The sequence below is a fragment of the Tachypleus tridentatus genome, chromosome 9 (genome assembly GCF_004210375.1).
Source record: "Tachypleus tridentatus isolate NWPU-2018 chromosome 9, ASM421037v1, whole genome shotgun sequence".
Lineage (NCBI taxonomy): Eukaryota > Metazoa > Arthropoda > Merostomata > Xiphosura > Limulidae > Tachypleus > Tachypleus tridentatus.
In genome coordinates this window covers 107,579,580-107,587,052 of record NC_134833.1, presented here as the reverse complement: position 1 = coordinate 107,587,052, position 7,473 = coordinate 107,579,580, and the positions used below count along the sequence as shown (strand labels likewise).

At 29.1% G+C, this 7,473-nt stretch overlaps 1 protein-coding gene across 3 annotated transcripts in view; it reads right to left on the bottom strand.

The window, feature by feature from the left end:
* Window positions 1-3,404: 3,404 nt before the first annotated feature.
* LOC143226004 (arf-GAP domain and FG repeat-containing protein 1-like) overlaps window positions 3,405-7,473 on the bottom strand; it is a 32,114-nt gene continuing 28,045 nt past the window's right edge. For all 3 annotated transcript variants that reach the window (XM_076456337.1, XM_076456338.1, XM_076456339.1), the window contains one exon: window positions 3,405-4,807. The gene's annotated coding sequence lies outside the window, so the exon portion shown is untranslated. The remainder of the gene's footprint in view (window positions 4,808-7,473) is intronic.

Genomic DNA, 7,473 nt, shown 5'->3' with positions numbered 1-7,473 from the left:
AGGCCTCCTTTAAGAACATGTTAGTTGAACATGCAACCATGAACTTCTATTGTAGTAATAGGTCTGCCAGTCCCTCAAAACTATTTTCACACATAGCCATGTTAGTCCATCTGATAAAATATTACCAAAAACATACTGCAAACTGAAATACAATTCCTCCAGTCAGGATTGACTCATCTGAACACCCAAAAAAAATTTACTTTAGTAAGTTCATATTATTTCAGTAAAGCCACTTTTAACTTGTCATAATTCATGGCATCTTCTGATGTCATGCCTGCATATACTTGTTGGGTTGAGATGGTGTCCAGTCACCTTTGCTATAGTTCATACTTCGGGCAAATGTTTCACATCTCTCCAAGAAAGCATTCATGTCATCTTCATGTTCTTTAAATTTGGGAAGCTTGGATCATCTGACCCTCACTCCATTGTCATTCTTGAATCCTTTTTCCATTAGTCGAGCATGTTTCATAATTCAATTTGTGCTCTTATTCTCTTGCTAGTCCCTTTTCTCTTTTCCAATTTGTATTCTCAATCCTTCTATTTTTGGTCTTTTTCTTATTTAATTCTTTGTCTTTGTGCTCGTATTCTCTCTACTTCTAATCTCTTCTTTTTTTCTTAATTTTTATTATGATTCTGTTTTTCTTTTTTTAGCCTCTCTTTCTCTCTACTGTCTATGGTTCTCTCTCATTCTTGTTTAACAAACTCTTGTAGTTTTCTGTCTTTTAACCCAAAATACTCTTCAATTTTTATCAATTTACAAAATTTGACATAGTTATATAGCATGGTTGTAATCTCCACAGTCTTTCCAATACTACTACAATTGTATAGTCTACAGGCCTATTTACATCAGCTGTCTTTCACATTTTACTCTATTTTTACCACTGTATAATCCTGGCTGTGGCTCACCAATTGTAAGATGTTACGTTATGTTCACCAATTATCAATTAAAGACATTTAGTTATACTTAATAATATACAGTGTGTTGCTGTTGAACTCAGGATTCTTCTAGAGTGGTATGTAACTTGTTTGGAATAAATTCAATGATAAATAAAGAGCACACATTCCATTTGTTTTGAATATATATATATGTATATTTGGAATTATTTAATTGTACATACAAATGTACAATAAATTCTTCCCACTACAAAAGTTACAGGCATATCATAAACATTATATATAGTTCTGTTCTTCTTGTCAAAAGTTCACTTAGGCCTTCTCAATTGCTTTAGAATTTCAGTTGGCAAGCCAAACTATTTTCTCTATTACTATAGCACTAGTATTCTGTGTACAATTATTACACTGAAATTATTTTGCAAATTACTGCAGTCATATACTGCTCTTCCAGTAGTTGGTTGGTCTTCCTTTTTTAAAATATCCTCAGTTCCTTTTGTCAATGTACACTCAAGCTGATACAATTACTTTAGAACTATGTTTTGACAGAATAAATTATTTTTCTTATACCTTTCAACTGTTAAGTCTTACTCTAACACATTAAATGTTAGGCCTATTACTTTTATGGCAGTTAACTTTAGCCAAACTTTTCCTTGGCCATGATTTTTATCTTATCTCACACTTTTTATGTGTTTATCACTTAATCGTCTGCCTGCCTTCTAGAAATCTCTATATTCTTGACATCAACGTATTGCACAGGACATTCTATAGTGTCAACATCAATAAATTATAAACACAACTTCCAATAATCATCTCTTCAAGTAGAATGGTACAGACTTTTATACTGTGACATCATTAATTCACACACATACATATTTTGAGTAAAAATACTTTTGTAACTTATTTGACTTTTCATGTACAACAGACACATACACTTTACTAAAATACTTGCTACATCTTGGGTAGATGCACATAGTAAAGTTAGAATTATAGTAAAAAATTTCTTCTCCAATACAGAACTGGTCCAATAGATGGAACGTGTGCACATTCAGTTAACTGATGACATCTAACATGTGTACCTTGAAAAAATTAAGGATAAAAAAACAACCTATATTCAATCTCAGTTTTTGAAAAAGCTTTAAAGCAATACTAATAGTAGATTATATTGAGATATCACAGTGGCAGAAATCTATGAGGAAAAGAAATCATAATCAGTTACTTGTTACTTGGAAACAAACCATTAGACTGAAACTAGCTTCTACAATATTTTATGATATTTAAGAAAACATTCAAATACTAAATAAGACAAGTTTTTAAATTTTATCTGTAACCGATATCTGTACCTTGCAAATTACAGATAACTTCTGATAAATATGTTAAAAAAATTCCAAGTTTATCACTTGAAGCATATTTAACAATGTATGCTATACTGTTTCTTAGACATTTTTAATGTTTTCAGTTTAAATAAGAATAAACAGTTAACATTCTTTTCTTACTTGCAGAACTTACACTCAAATGAACAAAAATAGCATTCAACTCTTAAGTAAAACCATACTGACAATTATTGAAAATAATAAAACAAAACAGAAGAAACATTTCTTATGACACAAGCAGTTCCCATTTATTCCATTGGAAAAAGTCATTTGAAAACCTTAATCATGTCAATTAGACATTTCTTATAATAAGACAATTTAAAGAATGGATATTAGTGTCTTATTTATTAACAAAAGCCCAAAATAAGAATTAGAAATAAAATTTATTTTTTACATATTCATACAATCTTAGGAAAAAATATTTTTTAAAATATTTATTTCACTGATTCATGAAAAGTTATATCACTACTTTGTATTGCTTTAAGTTTTACTCTCCTATCATGCATTTTGCAATATAAAAAACAAACAAAACTTAATAATTAGCACAAAGCCTCATTTATGGTTCATGATACTATTTCCCATTTTAAGCATGAGGATTTTGTGCAAAGATATATGAGAAACATTTGTGCTAGCCATCCTTAGCTTTAGAATGATAGATTAGATGAAAGACAAGTGATAAACAATTCTTGTAATGCACCCACAGCCCCAAAGTGTGGAGCACAATATTTAATATTATTTATTTTTTTTCATTATCATCAACAAGTTGTGAAATCTCACCTCCCATAACCCAGTATGCTAATCACTCATATGTGCTTGGATCAAGCAAAACAATCTACAAACAAAAATTATGGGCCTAGTACAGCCAGGTGTGGTTAAGGAGCTTCACTTGGAATTTGAGGGTTGCAGGTTTGAATCCCCATCACACCAAACCCACCTTTTCAGACATGGGGCATTATAATGTGACAGTCAATCCTACTTTCATTGGCAAAAACAAGCCTAAGAGTTGGCAGCGGCACACCGTTAAATTAGGGATGGCTAGCACAGAATTCAAAAACATTTGAATTAAAAAATTCAAAAACAGCCAAAAATTATGTAGTACATAAATGAATTAAAATATAATAAAGTTTGACAAGCACTGTGTTTAATATTTTAATTAATTTCTTTTATTTAAAAAAAGATACATCAAATTACATAATCTTTTTGTTTCTGGGTCAGTTTACTAGACATCTCATTCCAAAGTGCTATAATTCTCACTTTCATGAAAAGATTCTTTAAGTACAAAATTCATAACTCTTTCACAGTTAACCCTTTAAATTTATTACATTCACTTTCAATATTTTCTTATATTTCATTCATACCATTTTGATTCTTAAAATATGAATTATACTAAATCACCAAGTATTAAGAGTGAATATCATGTGAACAAATTAGTGATTGAAAAAATAACTATTTTACCAGCTTTAAGTAAAATATACACATTTATTTTGTCTTTTAAATGCTCTTTCATAGTAGATTCTGAATATGTACAACTTCTCTCTGAAATTACATGTGAATATTTAAACATGGAGATTCATTTTTACCCAAGAAATGGTTTCTCCTTACTATTAATTTAGAATTTTTTGCTAAAATTAGTGCTAAGAAACATTTGAACATTTTTAATTTCTCTGTGAAATTTTAGCAAAGTATCATTTATTACTTTAAAAGACAAACCATCAGTATCAGAAACAACCAGTTTTTATAATTAAGGTTAATATTTGCAAATTACTTTGAAAAATGGAAAACTAAATCTGCAATAATATGAAGGATACAATGTTAACAATTATGCCTACTTTAATGGTTATAAAAAAATTGGAAAAGCCAAATTATTTTTCTTGACATGACTACTGAGAAAAAAGTAAAATGTTCTAAACATATATACATATATATATTTCTGTAATATGAAAATTATTATGTTTATAATATTTTCAAACTTCAACTTGAAACAGATTTATGTTGGATATGCACAAAAACTAATATATATTACAAAAATATTCTTATAGATAATATTTAGTATTCTAAATATATAACATGACTTACTGTATGGCTGCAGTTGATAAAATACAATTTAAATAAAACATACGAAAATTTGTCATGAACATTTTCTGTGAAGTTTTGCAACAGTAGACTAGAACCCTTAAAGGAATTTAACAAAACTCTGGTAGCTTATGTAAATTTTAGTAATTTGTAATTGTAATTAGAAACACTCTACAAGCAGAATAATGAGCTAGACTGGTCACTTTTCATTGTTATATTACTTCATACAAACAGTATTAATATTTCTCTCTCATTGGTTACATGTAACATTTTTCAATTTTTTTTTCTAAATTTTTAAAACATCATGTTTGTACATAAATGACTGGATTTATGTGGGTTTACACTTGAATATCAATCTAAATAAACTCCACACAAAGAAAGTGCATGACAGTCTTATGCAGATCAGAACATCAGAGAAATGGATTCCTAAGGTTAGACTTCACTGGCTGAGTAGGAGGACCATTTGCCACCTAAAATAAAATTAAGTAATCAGCAGCATATTCAGTCATGCACTTAAAAACTACAATCACAGTAAGTTGTATTTTCTTTCCATAAACTGATGAAAATAATGGACTATCATTTCAAACCTTTTTGAGAATAAGTTAATTGGCCAAGCAGCAAATACGATAATGTATTACTTTGTCAACATCTTAAACATATTTAACGTGCACATCAGTTAAGAAACAAAAAACATCTTAACAAGAATGATAAGAAGATTGAAGGAGTCATAATGAGTGTTGTACTATTATTGGTGGAAGATTGCTACACAAAGATTTACACGAGAGATGCATTGGAATCACTCAATTCCAATAGAGGGAAGGTAAAAGACTTGTGGCAAGTGTAAAAATGTTTTTATACCTAGAGGGCAGCAGAGAACAAGAATTGCTATTTATGTGAAAAGGGGTAATGTATCATATTGGAATTACAGTAATTTTAAGACATTATATATATTAGTGTATGATAATTTAAACTAAACATGAATAATTTTGTGAACAACCAACAATATCACAAAACAAAGTTTGAAAATGCATTGCCTACTGACGACAGAAGGTTGAGGACACAAGTTCTAAGTTTCTTGTTTGTTTGTATATTTTTATTAATTTTTATAAAGGTAACTTGAAGACTTAAGTTAAACAAGAAAACTTAAGTAAAAAATAAATTGAACTGTAACTTAATAATTTGTTTTCACAAACCTGTCCTGCTGTGATAAATGTTTCTAGCAAACACTCCAGATTGATCTAAGTGCATCTGAAGCAATAAAACTAACTGAAAAACATATGTAAAAGACTAGTAATTTTTGCTGGTATGAATAAGTGTACTGTCTGTTCAAAATGCAGTTATTCTAGAAAGAAAAAGTAGTTAATTTTGTATTTTCCAACCTTTCACTTTTCCCTACATTACTTATAAGAGTAAATAAAATAAGTAAAATGTAAAGTGTTAGTGAGAAGTTTTTAATATTCATTTTGGATATTTCAGAGATTGTTACACAAATGAAATACGAAACTGTAAGATGAAAAATATTTTTATTCTTATCATGAAAATCATCTTTCATTCAAAGTAACTCAGTAAACTGCTTCTAACTACCATTCAACTGAAAACAAGTGTGAAGAAACTTCCCTAAGACAATGCAAGCCATTTAAAATTCCAGTTAATCTTGAGAGCATAGGTGTTTACAAACTTTATTGTAAACAGGGGTCAAGACCTCAACTTGCAACATAGAAAGCACCACCATTCTTTACTGGTTGCTCCTTCAGAAAATTGTTAAAATATAATGCCTGTAAATGCTATTCTAAGGTATTGTGAATTTTATTAGTATGTAGAAATGAAGTAGATGGCAATGAAAACTAAGAAATAATTATTGTGTGTGTCATAATTACAAATGCTATGCACAATCAATGTTAATCACAAACAAATCAATGATGTAGGAAAAAAAAAGACTGCAGGTTTTATTTGATGAGTGAAATGTCAACCATTGCTTTAAATTTTGAAAGCAATACTCTGGCTGATTATAGTTTAATTATGTACACCTAATTTTATCATTTACATTTAAGTAGCGTCTTTTTCATACAGTTTTCAAATAAATACTATGAAATTCCCATTTTGAGTTTAAGGGTATTTTTTCTCCTTAAAAAGACAAGTCTATACTATAGCAAGGCACAAAACAATTCTTTCAACTGATAATATGTTCTACTTTCAGACAAGCCCTTAAAGAGGTAATAGTTTCAAGATATATATAGTAGAAAATACAAACTTTTCATAACTTTTTTAAATGGGGCCTGAACATGTGACAAAAAACCCAAATATTTTCAGCTATTCCCACTACAGTTTAGTAAACAACACCTAGTTGAAATTGAGATAGGAAAAACATTATCATAAGTGTTTCTTTTGCTCCACGTGAAGTGTGTTTGCTGTCTAACACCAATATGAGTTTACTAAAATCTTTGTTTTCTCAAATACATATCCAATCCATTTTCAAGAGAAAGTTTGCTTTTAGCACGTGATTCCCAGGTTTGCCCTTTATGAATAAAAATCCAACTTTTGAAAGTACTTGGACTGTAGTTTCCTACAAAGGCCTATATATAGAGCATCCATCTGTTGGATGGATGAAATAAATAATGTTTTTATATATTTTTCTCTTAACATAAACACTAAATGTGCAATAAAATACATAAAAAGACTAATAATGAAAAGAAAGGCATATTGTCTACAAGGATTCTATTATTATGAAATTAATGAGGGGAGAGGTCCAGCTTTATTGTACTAACATATTCTAAATTATCATAAAACATTACCCGCTTCAGGTTACTTTAGTTAAAAATAGAAAATAAAATTAATGCTCATATACTTCCATTAGCAGTTGATTGTTACATGTTATAAACTAAAATATCCCAGATTAGCAGCTTTAGTTCTGACAATTCATGCAAATAAAATAAACCATAAAAAATATAATTCTGATTCCATGACATAATTTTGTTTAGATATAGATAAACAAGTGAAAGTCACAGATTAATTCTAGTGTGAGAACAGTGTTGATACAGGTAAAAGCAATTCATTCTCAGTGAGCCTAAAGTGAAATACAATGAAATATCAAAATAAACTTCCTGTAATTCTTGAAAAGACTTAAATATCAGCACAC